This window comes from Erinaceus europaeus, chromosome 2 (assembly GCF_950295315.1).
Source record: "Erinaceus europaeus chromosome 2, mEriEur2.1, whole genome shotgun sequence".
NCBI lineage: Eukaryota > Metazoa > Chordata > Mammalia > Eulipotyphla > Erinaceidae > Erinaceus > Erinaceus europaeus.
The window spans coordinates 190,628,503-190,651,126 of record NC_080163.1 but is presented as its reverse complement, the minus strand read 5'-3'; the positions used below and the strand labels follow the sequence as shown (position 1 = coordinate 190,651,126).

The 22,624-nt window shown below is 49.1% G+C and overlaps 1 protein-coding gene across 1 annotated transcript in view; it reads right to left on the bottom strand.

Moving 5' to 3' along the window:
* The window catches only part of POU2F2 (POU class 2 homeobox 2), a 138,937-nt gene that overhangs the window by 80,166 nt on the left and 36,147 nt on the right, over positions 1-22,624 (bottom strand). Inside the window, exon 2 of the mRNA XM_060186062.1 lies at positions 6,445-6,505. The gene's annotated coding sequence lies outside the window, so the exon portion shown is untranslated. The remainder of the gene's footprint in view (positions 1-6,444; positions 6,506-22,624) is intronic.

Sequence of the window (22,624 nt, the reverse complement as noted above, 5' to 3'; positions counted from 1 at the left end):
TGGGGTGTGTGCGTGTGTGTGTGTGTGTGTGTGTGTGTGTGTGTGTGTGTGTGTGTGTGTGTATGTGTGTGTGTGTGTGTGTGTGTGTGTGGTCTGTGCAGCCTCTGGGGTTGTGTCCCAGGGGACCATGTGCCTGCCCCTTCCCCAGTGTTGTCCCCACCCTGAGTGTCCCTGAATGCCTGAATGGGTGTGAGCATGTCCATGTGTCCCCAGGGAGGGGTGGTCGTCCTTCTGGGAGTATCCCCAGGCGACGCGGCAGCTGTGGGCATCCAGGATCAGGAAAGTCCTTGTGCTCCAGCCTGGGGGCTGTATTGGTAGCACCCAGTATGGACTCTGCACCCAGGTCCTGGCTGGGGGCTGCTGTCTGGTGGTTGCTTGCTTTCTGTGAGTGTCGGGGACCTGAGGGGGCTTTCTGTGTGGCTGCGTGACTCTGAGTGTCCCCCGGTGCAAGGGCGGCATGCTCTTCCTTGTCTGGGTGGGAAGCTCTGGGCGTGTCCCTGTGTGTGTTGTGGTGACTCAGGGCACACAGCAGTATTGGGGGGGGGGGCCTCTGTGTCGGGGAGGGTGGCCAGGCAGCACAGGCTGCCCTGCTGATGCTGACTGGCTCCACAAGCCTCCAAATCCCAATGTGAGGGCCTGAGGGCCAGCCTGCCTCTTTCCCTCCCCCACCAGAGCCCCCACACCCCCTGCCAAGATGGGCCTATGGTCTTCCCTCATCCCCCCTTCCCCTCCCCTCAGCTCTGGCTCTGGCCCTGGGCTCCACAGCACCCCCAGCTCTGGCTGAGGCCACCTCAACTCCACCAAGCGACCTCCGTCCCTCCCAACCCCCCCAGCGCCACCCGCTCCCCCCACCCTCCCCCCACCACAAGTCCAGTCCAACCCAGACAAAAGCAATTACTCCAGAGGTAGGATGTGAGTGTGGGTGTTAGAAACAGAAAGAAAAAAAAAAAGGAAAGAAAGAAAGAAAAAAGAAAAAAGGAGGGGGAGGGGAGGGGAGGGGGAGTGGGAGACACACACACAGAGGCAGGGACCGACAGTTAGAGATGCAAGAGACGGGGGGGGGGGGGGGGCAGGACAGAAGAGACCCACAGAGAGTGTGACAGACGGACATGAAAGAGACTAGAAGAGATGCACACATAGGCGCGGGAGGCTGAGGCAGAGGGGAAGAGCAGAAGAAGGGCAAACAGGGAGGATGGGATGGAGAGACACAGGAGCAGAGACTGGAAAGATAGAAAGAGACACCCAGAGGGTGAGAGAGCACAACAGAGCAGAAGACCCAGGGGCAGAGCCTAAGGGTCAGAGACTAGGAGACCTGGGAACCAAAGAGGTGGGGGGAGGGGAGAGAGAGAAAGTGCCAGAGAAGCAGGCGAAGCTCAGACAGAAAGGAGAAGCAGAGAGAGAGAGAGAGAGACAGGGAGACAGCAGCAGAGAAGGTGAGGGAGCCTTCTGGGACAGACAGAAGGATCCGGCAGAGACAGACAGTGCGGCTGGGGAGGCTGAAGGGAGGCCAGGTGGTCCCTCCCTCTGTCCCTCATCTCTCTCTGCCTCCATCTCTCAAGCACACACACTCTGATGACCACGACTTTCTCCTCACCCACCCCCAAGTCAAAAGTCAGGGGTGCCATGGCCCTTCCACAGCCTGTGTGTCCCCAGGAGCCAAGGCAGAGTGGAGACAGGATGGAAGACAAGAGATGGTTATGGGTCGGGGTGGGGGGGGCACTTTCCCGGTCACTGTCTGGACCACCCACGCACCGGCTTGTGGCCTACTTAACTCTCTCAAGAGAGGCAGCTGCCCTCATCCCCATCTTCCTCAGCACCTCCCCTAAGCCCATGAGCTTTTCTCTCCAGGCCCCCAGGGCTTACTACCCTCTCTCTGCTTCTAACTATCCCGGGGCCTCTCACCCTGCTGACTTGTTTTCTGTGTCCCTGTCCCTTTGTCTGCTTTTCTCAGTAGCTCCTTCTCCCTGGGGCATTTCTCTGCTGTGGGGTGCTGTCTGAGCACCCACCCCCCAAGTCTCTCCCACTAGACCTTTGTCTGGCTTATCTCTGGACTGCCCATCGCAGATGAGCCTTCTGCCTACCCATCCAGAAGTGTCCCAAGAGGAAGGCCCTGTGGAAGTTGTCCCAAACTTGGGGGGAGGGTTAAGGGCACCTCCTTTCTTGGTTTTTCCCCACAAGCACCTTTATCCCCCCTTCCTCTTCAGCTCAGTCCCCTCTCTTTGCCCTTCTGTGCCGGGTCCCAGTGTGACACTCCTTGGGGATGGAAAGCTAGAATGAACCCATGCAGACTTTGTCCACTCAGAGGAAAAAGGACAACAGGGAGTTACTGCGAGGCCACGGGAGACACAGACGAAGAATCAAGAGAAGGGGAGCCGAGGCCGGGCAGCCACAGAGAGCAAGGCAACCAGAAGCGGAGACACTGGGGGCACTGTGACTGGTCAGTGCCCAAAGGGGGGTGGGAACAGCCTGCAAATTGCCTCAGGTCATGCTCTATGGCCTGCCCCAGACTACCAGCTGGAGAGGTGGCTCTGCTTTGCTGTGGGACAGAGGTCCAGTCCCCAGAGTGCTGAGAGACATGAGCAGGTCTACCTCCTGGGACTCAGCACACGCAGCCCTGTTGCTGACGGACACTCCAAGTCCCTGGGAGGCGGGAAGTGTGGGTGAGGGGGTGACAGCAAAGGCAGCCAGAAGGATCCAGCCACCTCTTGCCACCTCCCAACACCCCACAACAGCAAATGGTCACCAGCACTCCAAGTCCACATCCAGTGAGGAGTGCCACTATCTGCAGCCCCCAGACCCCATCACAGCACATGGTGGTCTCAAAGCCCCGCCCCAGCTCCTGGTTTCTGGAAGGTTTGTGGGGAGAGCAAGCCACTGCCCTCCCACACTGACTGCAGAGGACCAGCAGGACCAGCACCGCTCCTAGCCCTGGCTTCACCCCAGATGCCTCACCACACCAGTGTTCCATGATCTGACTCTTGAGTCGCCCCTGGGACATTCTCCCCACAGAAAGCCACTGAACACCTCTGTGGAAGGATGAAGGAAAGAGACAAAATGGGGACACAGCCCAGCAAGGACTGGGGCCCGACCAGCATCTGGGGTCATGGATGGTGAAAAAAAAAAAGCCAGGTGGGCCATTCACCCCTCACATCCACCTGAACTATAACTCACTCCCTGCGCCCCCCCCCCCAAAGTCTCCTCGGGGCTCTGCTGGCTCCATTAGTAGTGTCTGTGCTTGTCTCCTCACCCGACCTGGGGGCTTCCTCTCCATGTCACCAGATGAGGCAGCTGAGAACCCTTGAGCAGCTGGCTGAAGGAATAAATGGATAGCCATGGCTATATGTCTGTCTGTCTGTCTGCTCACTGTTTATTCATTCCACGAAAGCCCACTGAGCTTTTACACCGGGCCAGGAACCAGGGACCAGGGACAGACCAAAAGAGAGAGAGAGAGTATAAAAAAGAGCTCTCCTCCCCCATGAATTCTAGAAAAGAATCACCATGAACATACTAGGTGATCAGAAAGGATCCAACCAGGGGTAGGTGGGGTGGAAGATAGTGATCTGAGGGAGACAGAGAAGGGCTCACAGCCCAGCCTGGAACTCGGGGCTGGGGTCTGGTGAGAGAGCCAGAGGGAAAGCCCAGAACATCCAGGGCTTAGAAGCAGGCAGGGCTGCTCATCCTAGGTTCCCAGGGTGGAGACCTCCAACAGGTGTGGGTGAGTCCCGACACGGTCCATGTGTGGTCATAAAAGAAAATGGGGGTGGGGCATATCTGTCTGTTGCACTTGCTATTTTGTAACAAGATTATAGCCTCCTTCAGACTCATCTCCCTGGGCACTTGAACTTTTCCTTGAACCTCTCAGACATTTTGGCAACAGCTTTTAACCATTCATCAACAAAACCTCTCTCCAGCTGCCTGATTTTCTCTGGTTCCTAGCAAAGTACCAAACATGAGGCTTCAGGTATAACCTGCCAAACCAAATTCACCCCCAAAGCATGGAAACTGACCACCTGGGTGACTCTGAAGCCTTTGGTGGGTTTGGTGGGATGGCACAATAAAGGCTGGGAGCCTAGGCAATGGCTCAGTGAATAAAACCATATGGGAGGTGCCAGGTTTGAGCCCAGCACCACAGACAGCACCAAAGGAACTCCATGAATGGTGGAGCAGTGCTGTGGTATCTCTTTCTCACTCTCAAAATACAGAATAAAAATGGGGCTGAAAAGGTAGCTCAGAAGGAGGTCCTGGTTCATACTCTAGCAGAGAGAGAAGAGAGAGAGAGAGAGAGAGAGAGAGAGAGAGAGAGAGGAAGGCTGGTAGCACAGTGATTATGCGGAAAAAGACTTTCATGCCTGAGGCTCAACCATGAGATCCCAGGTTCAACCACTGACACCACCATAGGCCAAAGCTGAGCAGTGCTCTGGTGAAAGTAAAAAATATAAATAGAAAAAAAGAAAAAAGAGAGGGAGAAAGAAAAAGAGGAAGAAAAGAAGGAAGGAAGGAAGGAAGGAAGGAAGGAAGAGAGAGAGAGAGAAAGAGAGGGGGGAGAGAAACAAAGGGAGAAAGGAAAGATAAGAGTGGAGCTCGAGTTTCAAGCACATCTGAGGCCACTTTCTGACTCCACAACTTGCTGTCTGGGTAGCTACGGCAAGCTGCCTGCCCTAACCGCGCTTCAGTTTCCTTCTCTTGTAATAGGTAATACAATGAATGAAACGAACAGGCACCGGCACACAAGTGGCCCCTAAGAAATATCAGTTTCTTCATCAGGATGCCACCATGTCTGTCACCATGCATGCCTGAAGCCTTGGGCACACAACAAGCATCTATCTAAACCAAAAAACTAAAATCACAGCACCGATATCCCAACCTCCACTGACTCTGAAATAGAACTCCTTTTCAACGCCTGTTACTTTAGCTCAACTTTCAGACATTCTTCAAAGCCAGCCTCTCTCTCTCTCTCTCTCTCTCTCTCTCTCACACACACACACACACACACACACACACACACCCCCCAAATGAATTCTGCAGCCTGGAAGCTCCTTGACCTTCTTTTCAACAACAAGTGTTTCCAAGGTTTCAAGCATTCCTGGGGAAGCTCTGGCTCCAGTTCCCTGGAGAAAGGTCACCTCCCGCAACCCAGGCTCCTGTGTTCCTAATCAGTGTGCGAGTCTGGGTGCAGGGTAGTCCGTAGCCTCCCCAAGGTTGGAGCATGATTAGAGGAAACGTAGGGATGTGCTCTCCCTGGAGTACTGAGTGTTGCACCACTCAGGCTGATATGTGTGGTTAGGACCACATGGAGATGTCTGCCATTTTGCACTGGCTGCCCACATTTGAAAGATCAGGAGATTTCACAGCAAGTCTGGAATTCTGGCATCTATTTCAAGCTGGAATAATTTTGGAATTTTGACAAAAGGAGGGTGGGGTCCTGTGTCTCTGTAGGGGGAAGGCTGGTGGGGCTGGAAAGCAGCCTCCTCACCAGTGTGTCTTCCATCCACCTCAGTCCCTGCCTCACAAGAGGCAGGCCCTGAGCTACGGCTTTCATCAGCTTCTGAAGTAAGCTTGTGACCCCTGGTGCAGTGAGGATGCCCAGTAAGAAGGCCTCTGTGCATCACCAACAGCCTCGCCACAGCCCCGAGGCCTGTAGTAGGTTAAGCTGCTCTGTCCCCACCTGTCCCCAGATGCTCACTGCCAAGGTCTCACCGAGATGAGAGGAGCAAGCCCCAGAGCAAGTGCCCAGAGCTCCTGCCTCCCCAGGCTAATTCTGAGAGCTCCAGCTTCTGTCTGGGAGTCTCGGGGTAGATGGGGGTCTAAGGAGGGGCTCTGCAACCCTCCCTTGTCCAGGGAGCTTCCAACCATATGTAGAGCCCGCTCCCTGGGGCCACATGCAGGAACTTCTTCCATCTGCACATGGGGGGGGGGGAGAAAAACATGCTATTATCATCCTCCTCTGACAAATAGGGAAATTGAGGCTCATAGAGCTGGCATGTGGATCCAGAGCCAGAATCTGAGCTGTCCCATGCCACCGCCACCGCCCCAGGCCAGTGCCAAAGGAGGCTTGTTATTGTTTCCTTTTAGAGACAAAGAAATGGAGGCTCTGAGGGTTCCAAGTGACTCAGAGTGACAGAACACAGGTGTTGTGACCTTCAGCATTGATCCAAGCCTCCCCATCTTCCCAGAGCCCCGACACTCATCATCAGAAATGCCCATCGTCAGTCACTGGTCACCACTACACCAAGCCACCATTTTGGCCCCCAAACACAGGGAGCACAGGGGAGGAGGCACCATGAGCCAGATTAACTTAGCAGGAGGCAGCAGCAGTGTGAGGGCAGGGCACTAGCCCCAGATGTGGGCCAGGAGAGGACGGGAAAGCTTGGGCTCCTGGGGAAAAGGAGAGCCTGTCCCGTGCACACAGCTACAGGCAGAGAACCTCGAGGCTGAGGCCCTTACCTCTTGGGCAGATGTAGCGAAGCTAATACATTCAGGCCACCAACCCGGTCCAGCCGAGAACCTGGGGAGAGAGGACAAAGGCATCAGTATCCTAGGGGTCACGGAGTGGTTTCACCTGAAGCAGAGGGACACTGCCTGGTAGCACTATCAAGAGTCACACGTCAGAGCCTGTGACCGTTGACAGGCACTGCCCAGCTCCAGCCTTGGTGCTCCCTGCTCATTGGTGGGCTCACTGCTGCTGAACCTCCTTGAGCATCTTTGTCCCCCTAACACTGGAAGGCCCCAAGATGGCAGCTTCCAGCCCAGAACACAAGGTGCTCACTAAGCATGTAGTGAAGCTGAGCGCATAGACAGACAGATGAGGAATTCATTCATTAAATAACTATGTGCCTCCCAGTTTTGAGCCCTAGGATCACTTCTTCTTCTTCTTCTTCTTCTTCTTCTTCTTCTTCTTCTTCTTCTTCTTCTTCTTCTTCTCCTTCTCCTTCTCCTTCTCCTTCTCCTTCTCCTTCTCCTTCTCCTTCTCCTTCTCCTTCTTCTCTTTCTCCTTCTCCTTTTTTTTTTTTTGCCTCCAGGGTTATCGCTGAGGCTTGGTGCCTGCACTAGTAATCCACTGGAGGTCATTTTTCCCATTTTGTTGCCCTTGTTGTTGCACTTGTATAGTTGTTATTGTTGTCATAGCTGTTATTGTTGTGGAATAGAACAGAGAGAAATTGAGAGAGGAGGGAAAGACAGAGAGGAGGAAAGAAAGACACCTACAGACCTGCTTCACCACCTGCAAATCGACACCCTACAGGTGGGGAGCCAGGTGTTTGAACTGGGATCCTTACTCTGGCCCCTGTGCTTTGCGCCATGTGTGCTCAACCTGCTGTGCTACCACCCAGCTCCCACCCTAGCATCTTCTAACATGCAGGACCTCAGTGGTGCTCTCTCATGTAATAAATCAGGGCCAGGTGATGGTGCACCTGGTTAAGTGCACCTATTACAATGCACAAGGACCCAGGTTTAAGCCCCCAGACCCCACTTGCACTGCTTCACGAGTAGTGAGGCAGTGCTGCAGGTGTCTCTCTCCTTCTCTACCTACCCTCCCTCTCAGTTTTTGTTTGTCCTATCAAATAAAATAATATTTAAGCATCTTTTAAAATACATATATTAAGAAAGATTTTAAAATATCCAAAAGTCTCAGGTGGGCAGTGGCATACCTGGTTGAATGCACAAATTATAGTGTATAAGGAGACTTGTTCAAGACCCTGGTTACCACCTGCAGGAGGGAAGCTTCATAAGCAGTAAAGCTGTGTTGCCAAGTGTCTGTGTGTGTGTGTGTGTGTGTGTATGTGTGTGTCCCTCTCTGTCTCCCCCTTCCCTCTCAACTTCTCTCTGTCTTTATGAAAAATAAATAATAATAAAATTAACTGAATATGTTAAATATCCAAAAGACTCTATGTATCTCAAAAACTGTCAGGATAAGTTCAGAAAGGAATCTGGTGGTCCAGGAGGTGGCGCAGTGGATAAAGTATTGAACTCTCAGGCATGAGGTCTCAAGTTCAGTCCCAGCAGCACAAGTGCCCGAGTGATGCCTGGTTCTTTCTCTCCTCCTATCCCTCTTATTAATAAATAAATAAAATATTAAAATGAAAAGTACCTTTAGGAAAAAAAAAACAGAAAGGAATCTGGCTAGATTCCCCTGCAGGTGGGGAGCCAAAGGCTCAAACCAGGGTCCTTGCATGGATCCTTACCCTTTGTACTATGTGCGCTTAACCCGGTATGTTACCACCCAGCCCTCTCTCTTTCTCATTAATAAAGAAATAAATATCTTTTATTATTTTTTATTTTTATTTATTGTAATTGTTCGATTTATTTTATTTTTATTAATGATTTATAATTATTTACAAAATTATAAGATAACAAGTGTATAATTCCAAGCAGTTCCCACCACCAGAGTTCTGTGTGCCTAACCCCTCCATTGGAAACTGTATTAGTTCTCCCAAGATCACAGATATTGTTTGACTTTTACTATCCATCTATATTTATGTATTTGCCATTTTTATTTTTTTTAAATTTATTTATTTATTGGGGAATTAATGTTTTACATTCAACAGTAAATACAATAGTTTGTACATGCATAACATTCCCCAGTTTCCCATTTAACAATACAACCCCCACTATGTCATTTATCATCCTTCATGGACCTGTATTCTCCCGAAATAAGTATCTTTTAAATATAGAAAGGCATTAAGACCAGGTGGTGGCACATCTGGTTGTGCACACATGTTGCAATACTCAAGGAGCTGGGTTCGAGCCCCCAGTCCCCACCTGCATGGGGAAAGTAGTGAAGCAGCGTGGCAGATGTCTCTCTGTTTCTCTCCCTTCTCTATCACCTCCTTCCCTCTCAATTTCTGGCTGTCTCTATCCAGTAAATAAATAAATAAAGATAATTTTAAAAAGAGAAAGGAGAGGAAGAAAGAAAGAAAGAAAGAAAGAGAGGCATCTGAAAGGGTGACTTGTTACTAGGAGCTTGGGAACCACAGCAAGAAGAAAGCTAGTGTCACTGTGGTGTCTCTGTCTGGTGTGCTTGTTCTTTTGTTCATGAGTCTGGTTACTCAGCAGACAGCAAGGCCTCTCTGAGCTGGGGTCTGGACTGAGTGTGGGGGGTGTGAAGGTGGGTTAGACAGGGCCTCTGACTGGTTGACCTGGGAGGCCTCACTGACAAGTTGGGGTGATTAAGAGCTGGTGAAAAAAAAAAAAAAAGGAGCTGGTGCAAACAGGTTGGGGTGGATGGGGTAGGGGTGCTGTGAGGACCCCTGGGGAGGGCAGGGAAGACCCCTGGGTGGGGAGAGGAGTTGTGTCAGCCCCAGGTCCAGTCTAAAAGACAAATCAGCTGTGGTCTAGCAAAGAACTAAGTGGGAAGAGAGCACGTCAGGTGGCTGCTGGCCCTGGGTTCAAGAAGAGAAGGAAAGATGAAGAAGCTAAGAGGACAGCAGGAGATAGGGGGTGGGGACTGGGGGTGGGGGGACACAATCTGGTTTGTCTGTGGAGACATCCAGCTGCATACTGTGCAGAGGTGGAGGGGATGGACGAGATAGCTCAGCAGATAGGGTGCAGGCCTTGCCCTGTGTGAGCCCCAAGGTCAAACTCAGGCATCCCATAGGAGTGTCAAAGCAGCAGGGGAAGCTCTGGTAGGTACTGTGGTCGATATTTATCTCTCCTTTCAAATGAAAAATAAAAAGTCAGCCCAGAAGTGGTAAAATCTCAAGGTCCTGACTCCAAAAAAAAAAAAGGAAGAAAGAAAGAAAGAAAGAAAGAAAGAAAGAAAGAAAGAAAGAAAGAAAGAAAGATGGCAAGGACAGAAAGGCAGATGAGTGGTGGCAAGCTCTGTCCCCAAAGCTGAGTGTCTGTTGAGCTTCGATGCAGCCCGGTCCAGAGTGAGGGAGACCCAGACCAACTCTGCAGGCAGGGGCCAGGTACAGTGCAGGCTGGGTGGGCTGGAGATCCCGGGGTGTGGGCCTCCCTCTGCCTCTTGCCTGTGAGGAGCCATGTTTGCAGGGAAAGCTGTCTGGCCCTGCTTGGTCTGGGTAGTCAGAGAACAGGACAGATGGGACTACAGGACAGAGACACATTCCCAGAGGAGACCCGCTCTCACGGGTGAGGTCAGTGAGCCAGTGAGCCCCTGGGTGCCACGTCAGTGTCCCTAGTGGAAATTCCTGAGAGAGGATGCCAGAGGGAGTTATGGAGAGAGGGAAAGACACCACAGCGCCAAAGTTTCCTTCAGTGCAGCAGGGGCTGGGCTCAAATCTGGGTCTCTCACGTGGCAAAGAAGGGGCACTATCCAGATGAGCTGTTCTGCAGTAACTCTGCAGCCACAGCTGAGGTGACCGAAACCCAGGAGCAAACAGGGATTTGGGGAATGAATGTAGGCAAGACTGGAGATCAGGAAAAGACTCAGGCTGAGACATTGGGGAGAGAGATGAGATAGATGAGGAGGGAGACAGAGAGAGAGGAGAGCAGACAGGAAAGAGGTGAGATGCAGAGACACCAGTGAAGAAAACACAGGCAGAGAAACCAGAAATGAGCCCGAATGGGAAAAGGAAAAGGCAGTGTAAAAGGAATGAGGGGGTCTTCCCAACTCCACCCCCTGCTCTCTTGCTACCTTCTACCTGGGCTTCCTTCTCCATGGGTGGAAGGGGACCCAGACCCCTGATGGGGGTGGGGGGGAGCTAGGGATCCCCCCACTCAGGGCCTGCTCCCCCCCACCCCCCGCCCCAGAGCTAATCAGGGCTGTCATCTCCACGGTGAGGTCTTGGTTAAGGAGATTTAGGGCCAGGATCAATAGGAAATTTAAAAATCGATGCAGCGCGCAGGGCAAAATCGATGGCGTTTAATCGCCTTGCCGATTCCCAGTCAAAACAATTAGCCGCGCTGAGTGTTGAACACGGTGGCGACACGGCATTAACCGTCAATATTGGTGTAAGTGATGGCGGGGCGGGCGGGGAATCCCCAGGCCTCCAGGGTCCCCCGTAGTCACACGGAGTCTTGGGGGCCAGGGGTTTCCCTGGGCAGCGCCCCACCTCGGGGCTTCCCTCTAGCAGTCCCTCTTGCCTCTGCCACCCCTACCTGGCTGCATCCAAGCCTCCTCCTCACTGCCTCTCCCAGGCCCCGGGGCCCCCTTGCACCCTATCACAGTAGGAAGCTGTCCCCCAGCAGAGCCTTGAAACTGAGTAACAGGGAGTCGGGCGGTAGTGCAGCGGGTTTAGCGCACATGGCACAAAGCGCAAAGACCGGCCTAAGAATCCTGGTTCAAGCCCCGGCTCCCCACCTGCAGGGGAGTCGCTTCACAAGCGGTGAAGCAGGTCTGCAGGTGTCTATCTTTCTCTTCCCCTCTCTCTCTCCCCTCCTCTCTCCATTTCTCTGTCCTATCCAACAACAATGACATCAATAATAACTACAACAATAAAACAAGGACAACAAAAGGAAATAATTTTTTTAAAAAAGAAAGAAAGAGAGTAACAGTGAAGTGGGAACAAGTGGAAGGGATCTTCACCCCATTTCACAGATGGGGACTCAGGGGACAGAATGGGGAAGAGACTGGCCCTGAGGGATCCAGCACAGAGAGCAAAGGAACCAGAACCTTGAGTTCTCTCTCTCTCTTTAGTACTTTTTCTTTCTTCCTTTATTTCATTCATTGAGAGAAAGATACAGAGAGAGACCAGAGCACTGCTCAGCTCTGGTTTATGGTGGTGCTTGGGATTGAACCTGGAACCTTGGAGCCTCAGGCATGAATATCTTTTGCAGAACCATTATGCTGTTTCCTCAGCCCAAACCCCAAGTTCTCTGATCCAAAGGCCATGCTCCCTGCCGCTGTGCTGCAGAGAAGGGAGAGTTTTGGGTGCTGGCCAGAGAAGGAAAGGAAGCTCAGAGTCAGATCCCCAGGGCCAGGATGAGTTTGCTGTGTCTGGCTATGCTCCTGCCCAGCTGTGAGTTCAGGGAGGGGAGATGAGGGCCTGGATCCCCAGGGGTAGGAGAGCAGACAGCATCATCCAGTCCATCATAGGGCATGGCCCTAAGAACACACATACAAATCCCCCACCCCCACCCAAGGCCAGATGGACAGAACAACTATCCCCACAGATGCATTCACTGAGGGAAGGCCAGAAGAGCAGGGCTGGGTGAGAGGAGCAGCAGATGTGAAGTCAGCCCAGCCCCCAACACACAGCAGGCAGTGCAGGCTCAGAGAGGTGTGGTTGCTTGCCCAGGGTCACACAGCCAAGAGGGGACAGTTCCATGTTGATTGGACTCTGAGGGGAACATGCTGCAGAACAAAAAGGCAAGGGGCTGAAAGCAAGAGGGTGAGATACATGAAGGGGGAGGGAGTCAGGAACCACAGTGCCCAGAGTGGGGAGGAGGGGTGGCAAAGCAGAGACAAGTGGAGATGACACTCTGACTCCTGACCTGGCAGGGTTGGGACAGGGAACGGAGGAGAGCACGCCCTTGGATGCTCCAAACTTGCCAGGGGATGGGGGTCAGGGGCTGCCTGTTCTGGGATGCTGTGTGGGGAGACCAGAGGCCTCCTTGGCCACCTGCTCCTGGGCTCAGTAGAGCAGGGCGGGGGGGGGGGGGGTGCAGGCAGGGGAGGAGGCCCAGGAGATGAGTTGGGGATTGATCTGACAAGGTCCTAATCAAATGGTCAATATCGCTGACCTGACCACTTAACCTATTGATAAGCTGGCAAGGAAGGAGCAGGTAGCTCAAGGGCTGGAGAGGGAAGTGGCGAAGAGGGCTGGGGAGCCTGCAGGGCAGTGCTGAGGCCACAACCAGCCTACATCTGGGGGCGTTAGTGTCCTCCTCAAGTGCCCCCACACACACACATACCCCTCTACAGGGCACGAACCTTCTGTTCTGGGGCTTTTAGCCCCACTCAGGGCCTCTCGGAATCACATCTTAGCCTGTCACATCTGTGAGGGACTTCGCCTCCCAGCCTCAGTGTCCCTATCTGCTAGTTGAGGGCAGTTCTGAGAGAAAACACTGTCAAACAAGCTGAATGTCCTACATATGGTTTGAGACCAGACCAAGGATGCAGAGGAAGACAGTGGGCTTTGTAGAAACTATACCTGGAACACGCACACTACAGTGCACAAGGACCCAGATTCAAGCCCCTGGTCCCCACCTGCAAAGGGAAAGCTTCATAAGTGGTGAAGCAGAGCTGCAGGCATCTCTGTCTCTTTTCCTCTCAATACCCCCTCCTTTCAATTTCTCCCTATCTCTATCCAATAATAAATAAATATATTTTTTAAAAACTTTTTTACAGTTTTTTAAAAAATAATTATTTATTCCCTTTTGTTGCCCTTATTTTTTTATTGTAGTTATTAATGTTGTTGTTGTTGGATAGAATAGAGGGAAATGGAGAGAGGAGGGGAAGACAGAGAGGGGGAGGGAAAGAGAGACACCTGCAGACCTGTTTCACCGCCTGTAGGTGGGGATCCGGGGACTCGGACTGGGATCCATATGCCGGTCCTTGCGCTTAGCGCCATGTGCGCTTAACCCGCTGCGCTACCACCAGACTCCCAAAAAAACTTAAAAAAAAAAAAAAAAAAGAAAGAAAGCACACCTGGAATAAGTTCAACAACAAGGGGTGTAGAAGGATAAGCATCAAGAAATTCAAGGTGGGGGCTGGGTGGTGGCACACCAGGTTAAGCGCACATAGTACAAAGCACAAGGACCTGCTCAAGGAGCCCAGTTCAAGTCCCCAGCTTCCCATCTGCATGGGGTCGCTTCACAGGTGGTGAAGCAGGTCTGCAGGTATCTTCTTCTCTCCCTATCTTTCTCTCTCAATTTTTCTCTGTCCTACCAAAAAATAAAAATAAACAGTTGCAGGAGCAGTGGATTCATCGTGCAGGCACCAAGCCCCAGCGATAACCCTGGAGGCAGGAAAGAAAAGAAGAGAAAAGAAAAGAAAAGAAAAGAGAAAAAAGAAAAGACAGCGGGTTAAACGCAGGTGGCACAAAGCACAGGGACCAGCATAAGGATCCCGGTTCAAGCCCCCGGCTCCCCACCTGCAGGGGAGTCACTTCACAGGCGGTGAAGCAGGTCTGCAGGTGCCTATCTTTCTCTCCTCCTTTCTGTCTTCCCCTCCTCTCTCCATTTCTCTCTGTCCTATCCAACAATGATGACATCACTAACAACAATAAAAACAACAAGGGCAACAAAAAGGGAATAAATAAATATTTAAGAGAAAGAAAGAAAGAAAAAAAAGAAAAGAAAAAGAAATTCAGGGTGAGGCACTGGGAGGTGGCACAGTGAATAAAACATTGGACTGTACCAGGTAGAACACACACATTACCATGTGCAAGGACTCAGGTTCAAGCCCCTGGTCCCTACCTGTGGGGGTGAGAGGTAGGGGGTTCAGGAGCAGTAAAGCACATGAAGCAGGGCTACAAGTGTCCTCTCTATCTCACTCTTCTCTCTCAATTTCTATCTCTAGCCATTAAAAAAAGCCACTGGGAGACATGGATTTATCATGCAGGCACAGAGCACCTGTAATATTCTGAAAGCAATTAAAAAAATTTTAATTAATATTGGACTCTCAAATATGGAATACTAAATTCAACCCTTAGTAGCCCATGTGCCAGAGTGAAGCTTTGGTTCTCTACCTCTCATTCTCATAAATAAATATTTTTTATTTGTATTTTTATTTATTTATTTATTTATTTATTTATTTATCTATCACCACCAAGGTTATCGCTGGAGCTCAGTGCTGACACTATGAATCCACCACTTTTTCCATTTTTTTCTTTTTTTTTTCAGACAGGGAAAAGAGAAACTGAGGGGGGGGTAAATATAGACACCTGAGATCTGTTTCATCTCTTGTGACATGTCCCCACTACAGGTACGGAGCGGGGACTCGATCTCCTGTCCTTGGACATGGTGATATGTGCACTTTATCATATGTGTTACCACCCAGCCTCCATAAATAAATCTTTTTAAAAAAAAAGAAAGGGGAAAAGTCTAAGATAAAAAAACAGGAAAAAAAAAGTAAGTTTAGGGTATCTACAGTCAGCCCACCAAGTTAAGTACATACTTTACCACACACAAGGACCGAGGTTTAAGCCCCCAGCCACCACATGGAAGCACTGTGCGAAAGGGAAGCTTCACAAGTGGTGAAGCAGTGCTGTAGTATCTCTCCTATCTTTTAAAAAATATTTTTATTTTACTTTAGAGAGAGAAAGTGAGAAAGGCCAAAGTGCTATCCAGCTCTGACTTACAGTGGTGCTGGGTGTTGAACCTGAGAGCTTGGAGCCTCAGGCATGAGAGTCTTTTGCATAACCATTATGCTATCTTCCCAAACTGTATATCTCCTTCCTTCTTTGACCCTCTCATTCTCTGTTTATAACCCTCTATCGGGAAAGAAGGAAAAATGAAAGTCCACCAGGAACACAGATATGGCACAAAGTCACAGTAAAAATAGAAAAATGACTTATAAAAAGTGGAAAGAGGGTGGTGGGCAATAGCGCAGCAGGGTATGCGCACATAGTTCGAAGCACAAATACTGGCACAAGGATCCCAGTTTGAGCCCCCAGCAACCCACCTGCAGGAGGGCAGCTTCACAAGCGGTAAAGCAAGTCTGCAGGTGTCTCTCTTTTTTTTTTGGGGGGGGGAGCAAAACTCTGTTTTTATTAGTAATAGTGATTTAATCATAGTTAACAAGATTTTAGAGTATAGTTCCAAAATGCACCAAAGTCTGTGCCGCCACATTCCCAATGTGAACCAGAATAGTACTCACAAAGTCTTACTTAAGTTTGGCTACTTCTGCTTGCTTTTTTTTTTTTTTTCCAGTTTTTTTTTTTGGGGGGTGGAGTTTTAAGTTCATGTGCTTCTTTTTTCTTTAATTTTTTCCCTTTATTGGGGGACTAATGTTTTACATTCAACAGTGAATACAATAGTTTGTACATGCATAACATTTCTCAGTTTTCCACATAACAATACAACTCCCACTAGGGCCTCTGTTATCCTTTTCCAGGACCTGTATTCTGTCGGTGTCTTTCTTTCCTCCTCTCTGTCTTCCCCTCCTCTCTTGATTTCTCTCTGTCCTATCCAGTAACAACAACATCAATGACAACAATAACAACAAGGGCAAAAAGTGGGGAGAGATGGCCAGAGAGGAGGCTCAGCTATAGAGTACAGGACTTGCAAGAATGACATCATGTGCCAGAGTGGCCTCCCAGTGCTGTGAGGAGTCAACAGGACCCTGTTGACAATGAGCTTAACAAGAGTGTCTGTCACAGAGAGGGAGTGGCATGATGATGGAGACTGTGAAGGGGGTGGGAAGGGATGGAGGGAAGGGAGAAGTTTTGCCTAGTAACTGGCCTTAGTGTGAACAAACACAAGGAGGATATCTGACTGAGAGTCGTCCGCCTTTCCTTCCTCCATTGACTCATTCAATCATCCATCCAGTCATCCAATAAGCATCCCCTGGTCTGGAAAGATAGCTCAGTGGGCAGGGTGCCTGCCTTGCCTTGCACATGGTCCAGGTTCAAACCCCAGCACCACATGGCAGATGCCATGGCACCATGGGGAGTGTCAGTACTGTAGTACTGTGTTGTCTCTCTCTCTCTCTCTCACACACACACACACACACACACACACACACACATGGATGAAAAAGCAAACTGGGAGTGGTGAGAGCTCACAAGCACATGGTCCCAATTCCACACAAAAGAAAATTATATTGAATTTATCTGGATTTCAGGGCAGGCATAAAAATATTTACTATTATATGTAGATTAAACATTATTATATATTATCTACATTAAGCACTATTATATATATATATATATATATATATATATATATATATATATCTTCTATGTCAGTCCTGAATAATATTATACTCATCACCATGTTCACAGCTTTATTATTCAGAATACACAAATATATGGAAACAACCTAAATTTTCATTCACAGATAACTGGAAAAAGAAGTTATGGAACAGTGATATGAGAGGTCGTGCAGTGATAAGGCTTTGTACTCTCAAGCATGAGGTACTGAGTTCGATCCACAGCAACACATGTTACAGAGTGATGTCTGGTTCTTTCTCTCGTTTCCTGTCTTTCTCATAAATAAATCTTAAAAATATATATATATTGTGGTCCAGGAGGTGGCACAGTGGATAAGGCATTGGACTCTTAAGCATGAGGTCCTGAGTTCAATCCCCGGCAGTACATGTACCAGAGTAATGTCTGGTTCTTTCTCTCGCCTATCATTTCTCATGAATAAATAAATAAAAGCTTTAAAAAAAAAAGAAGTTATGGAACATACACTCTCATACACTGCAACTAAAAAAAGATGGTACTGTGTCTTTCAGGACAAAATGGATACAAGCAAAAGTGACTGTGCTTAGTGAGCAAGTAAGGAAGCAAAGAAAAATAATAATAATATATATTTAAATTAATTATCTTCATTTATTGGATTTAGATAGCCAGAAGTTGAGAGGGGAGGGAGTGATAGAGAGGGAGAGAGATAGACATCTGCAGCCCTGCTTCACCACTCGCAAAGCTTTCCCCCTGCAGGTGGATTTTGTTTATTTATTTATTTTAATTTTTTATTTGCTTGTTTGTTTTTACTAGAGCACTGCTCATCTCTGCTTATGGTTGTGCAGGGGACTGAAGCTGGGACTTTGGAGCCTCAGGCATGAGAGTCTCTTTGCATAACCATTATGCTATCTACCCTTGCCCCATATGTATATATATATATTTTTTTTTTTCTAAGCCAGCCCTGAAATCCATATAGGAACAGCAAGAGGTAGGGAGATGGCACCAGTAGTATCACAATAGACCATCATGCCTATGGCTCTGAGATCCCAAGTTCAATCCCCAGCACCACCATAAACCAGAGCTGAGCAGTCCTTCTCTGTCTCTGTATCTATCTCTGTCTCCCTCCCTCTCAGTATCTCTCTCATTAATTAAAATAAAATATTAAATTCAAAAAAGGAATGGGGCCAGGTGGTGATGGCGCACCTGGTTAAGCACAGACATTACAGTGTGCAAGGACCCAGGTTCAAGGCCCTGGTCCCCACCTGCAGGGGGAAAGCTTTATGAATGGTGAAGCAGGGCTTCAGTGTCTCCCTCTCTATCTCCCTCTCCTTTCTTAATTTCTTTGTCTCTATCCAATAATAAGTCAATAAACAAAATTATTAAAAAAATAATTTTTTAAAAAAAGGAACAACAGGGAGTCGGGCGGTAGCGCAGCAGGTTAAGCGCAGGTGGCGCAAAGCTCAAGGACCGGCATAAAGATCCTGGTTCGAGGCCCCGGCTCCCCACCTGCAGGGGAGTCACTTCACAGGCAGTGAAGCAGGTCTGCAGGTGTCTGTCTTTCTCTCCCCTCTGTGTTCCCCTCCTCTCTCCATTTCTCTCTGTCCTATCCAACAACGACGACAATAATAATAACTACAACAATAAAACAAGGGCAACAAAGAGAATAAATAAATAAAATAAATATTTTTAAAAAAAAGGAACAACAGAAGTTTCTGGCTAGGGAATTAGGGTTGACAGAAGTTGTTCTCTCCTCTCTGAGAGTTGCTGCTTCAGTGGCTGCAAGCCCTCTCTTGGGACTCATGCTGAAAGGGGCACTGCACAGCAGCGTTGTGGGCAGGCGTGGCCTGTTGGGTGAGTGCACAGTCAGTGCAGTGAGCCCCAAGGGGCCACCAGCCCTTCACCTTTGTCATTCACCCAGAGCCAGGCCTGACACTCTGGGGATTCTCCACACTCTGGCTTTTTCCTCCCTCCAATTTTTTTCGAACAAGGGAAAAAAAAAGTTCAAAGCGCCTAGCACAATGCCTACCACCTGGCAGGTACTCGATAAATAGCAGCTATTATTAGTATCATCATCACACGCACTCGATCACCCTTCATGCTCACGAAAGGGAAAAAAAAAACCTCTTATTTTACCGCTGCCGCCGCCACCAAGAAAAGTAGAGATTTCAAAGGAGTGATGTGATTTGCCTGTGACCACGGCCAAGACTCGGCAGGGGACACGGCGGAGGTGCTGGACTCCACTGTCTGGGGTCCCCCTCCCTGTGGCATGAGCCAGGGGTGAAAGGGGGGGTGAGGATGAGTTGAGAGAGGAGTGCCAGAGAGGGACAGAGTGGAAAGTATTGCCTGAGGTGGGGGGCCTGGCTGCTCCAAGGCTCAGGCCCTGGAAGGCCCCTCACCCACTCTGGGGTCCCCTGCACCCTCACCTGCACCCTCACCTGGGATGACAGGCATCCATCCACCTCCACCATCAAGTTGGACAACTAGGACTCCTGGGGACACAGCTCCCTTTGCTAAGCACCTATTGTATGCATGGCACCATCCGAAATGCCGGGGATACAGCCCCACACTAGACAGTCCCTGACCTCCGGTGCTGAGTGGGCTGAGTGGGTCTGAGAAGTGGCTGGGTGGGAGGACCACATGCCCTGCTTCTCATGTTTGCATCCCTGAGTTCAATACCCGGCACTACATGGGAGTATTTCAAACGGCACCAGGGGAGCTCTACAGATGTTGAAGCGATGCTTTGATCTCTCTCCTCTGTCTATTCCCCCTTTCTCTCTCAAAATTTAGAATAAAACTTGGGCCAAAGAGGCAATTCAGTGATATTATTCCTACACAAGGTTCCGAGTTCATTCCCCAAAACTGCATTAAGGAAAAGTTGATAGGTAAATAGAAGATAGATGGATAGATAGGTAGATTGGGGGTAAATAGCATAATGATTATGCAAAGAGACTCTCATGCTTGAGGCTCCAAAGTCTCAGGTTCATTCCCCTGCACCACTATATGCCAGAGCTGAACAGTGCTCTGGTAAAAAAATTTAAAAATAAATAACAAATAATAATAATAATAGATAGACAAACAAACAGGTGTTGAGAGTACAAAGGAAAAACAAGGGGGCCAGGTAGTGGCACAGCAAGTACAGTGTCTGTTATAGTCCAAAAGGACCCATGTTCAAGCCCTGGTCCCCACCTGCAGGAGGGAAGTTTCAGAAACAGTAAAGCAGTGCTGCAGGTGTCTCTCCCTCGCTCAACTTCCCTATCCCTTCCCTCTCAACTTCTCGCTATCTCTATTAAAATAATAATAATTATAATAAAATTTTAAAAGAAAGTAAGACCAGAGTGATGGCTCAGTTTATTTAACACCCAACTTGCAAGTCTGAGGCCCCAGATATCACAGGTTCAATCCCCAGTACTTCCTTATGCCAGAGCTGAACTCTGATTTCTCTCTCATAGTAAATAAATAAATCTTAAAAGAAAGAGAGGAAGGAAGGAAGAAAGGAAGGAAAGTAGAAAGGAAGGGAGGGAGGGAGGGAGGGAGGGAGTAGTGAAGGGAGAGAGGGAGGAAGAAAGAGCCTGGAAAAAAATATCTTAAATGAACAGTGTGTTGCTTTGCCATGTGTGCAACCCAGGTTCAAGTCTTGCCCCCTCAGCACTTTGGAGGAAGCCTCAGTGCCATGGTATCTTTCTTTCTCTATCTATCTATCTATCTATCTATCTATCTATCTATCTATCTACCTATCTATCTCTGTCAGCCTGGATAGGTAAAGTTCCAGAGATGACAAAAAGAAGGAAAGATAGAAAGCAGGTGAAGAAGCCAGTTAGGAGATAATGTTCCTTCTGGCTCAGAGGTCAGGGATGGTCGGAGGAAGAGAGGAAGTTTTGAGCAATAGCCCAAGTGAAGTGCAGAGGTGTGTTCTTAGCAAAGGAGACAGTGGATGCAAAGGTCCCAGAGCAGGGCAACATTGGTGTGTTTGAGGAACAAAAAGAAGGTCAGAGTGGATGAGACTTCCAGAGGCTGGAGGAAAGGTTGAAAGTTGAACTGGCTGTGGACACCAGTGCACGTAGAGCCTCTGAACTAAGAAAGATGCTTTAAGGTGATAAGGAGTGACAGGCTTGCCTTCCTGGAAGGTGAGGACTAGTCTCACTTTTAGAGTCAGGCTCTAGCAGCCAGAGAGGTGGCCCAGCAGCTGGGGCACAGGACTAGCATGCTGAGACACCAGGTTAGAGCCCAGGCATCACATTTGCTGCAAAAGTACTCTTCTCTCTCCTTCTCTCTCTCTCTCTCTCTCTCTCTCCCTCCCTCCCTCCCTCCCTCCCTCCCTCCCTCCCTCCCTCTATTTCTGTCATAAAATAAATATATTTTAAAGATTCATTTCATTCATGCCACATGAAAGACGTTTTACATGAGACAGAGACAAGTCACACCGTCACTCTGGTTCGTGCTGCATCAGGGATCAAACTAGGAACTTCAGGCATGAAACCCCAGTGATCTACCAATTGAGCTATTTCCCATAATTAAATTAAATTGAAGAGAAGAAAGAGAGAAAGAAAGAAGGAAAGGAAGAAAGAAACAGAGAAAGAAAGGAAGGAAGGGAGAAAGAAAGAAAGAAAGAAAGAAAGAAAGAAAGAAAGAAGGAAAAAAGGAGGAAGAAGAAAGAAGAAATCACTCAGGAGGTAACACAGTGGCTAGGTCACTGGACTCTCAAGCATGAGGTCCAGAGTTCAATCTCCACCATCACATATGCCAGAGTGGTGTTCTGATTCTCTCTCCCCTTCTTTCTTTCTCGTGTTAATAAATCATTTTAAAAAAATCTTGCAAACATAAACTTCCTAGTTCAATCCCCAATATCATATATGCCACAATGATACTCTGGTTTCCCGTCTCTCTCTCTTATTTTTTTTTTTATTATCTTTATTTATTGGCCAGAGACAGCCAGAAATCAAGAGGGAAGGGGTAATAGGGAGAGAGACAGAGAGACACCTGCAACACTGCTTCACCACTTGTAAAGTTTTCCCCCTACAGGTGAGGACTGGGGGCTCAAAGCTGGGTCCTTGCACATTGTTACATATGCGCTCAACCAGGTGTACCACCACCCTTCATAAATCGGTCTTTTTGATTTACAAAGCCAGGCTCTATCCGCACACTTGTGAGGCCTTTGGGCCCACTCATTTCCTACAAGCACATTCTAGTCAATTTCAGTAAACCCTGGCCATCTGACTGGGCTACCAAGGGAGTGGAAGGTACTGACACCCCCCCCCAAGATCAGACTCCTCAGGACTGAGGAGTCTCTCCAGGTCTGATCGATGAGTATGTCCAGCCTTCAGTTCAGGCCTGGCCACAGGAAGCCTCAGCAAATGATGGTGCTCCAGAGATCACTCAGGGGGCTGTAACCTGCCCCCTGCCCAGCAATCTCCATGTGAACAAACTGTAGCTGGTTCAGCCTCACGGTGACCAGAGACAGGGCCGGCAGTCCAAAGTGGAAGGGCAGGGCAGGAGGCCGCCATGCAGGGTGTCCCTGTCCTCTCCCTCAGTTTCTGCTCATCAACTGTATTTCCCTGCTCTGGGTTAACTTCTCACTTTTATTTATTTTTTTAACATTGTATTTATGTTTATTTTATTGGACACAGACAGAGAGAAATCAAGAAGGGGAGATAGAGAGGAAGACAGAGAAACACCTGTAGCACTGCTTCTCCACTTATGAAGCTTCTGGTGGGGGCTAGAACCCAGGTGCATGGTAACATGTGCGCTCAACCAGGTGTGCCACCGTCTGCTTCTCTGAGATAGTTTTTTCAGACAGAGAGAGACTGATATCCAGAGACAGGGGTAAAGACACCACAGCACTGAAGCTTCCCCCACCTTGCATTGAGGTCCCCAACTTC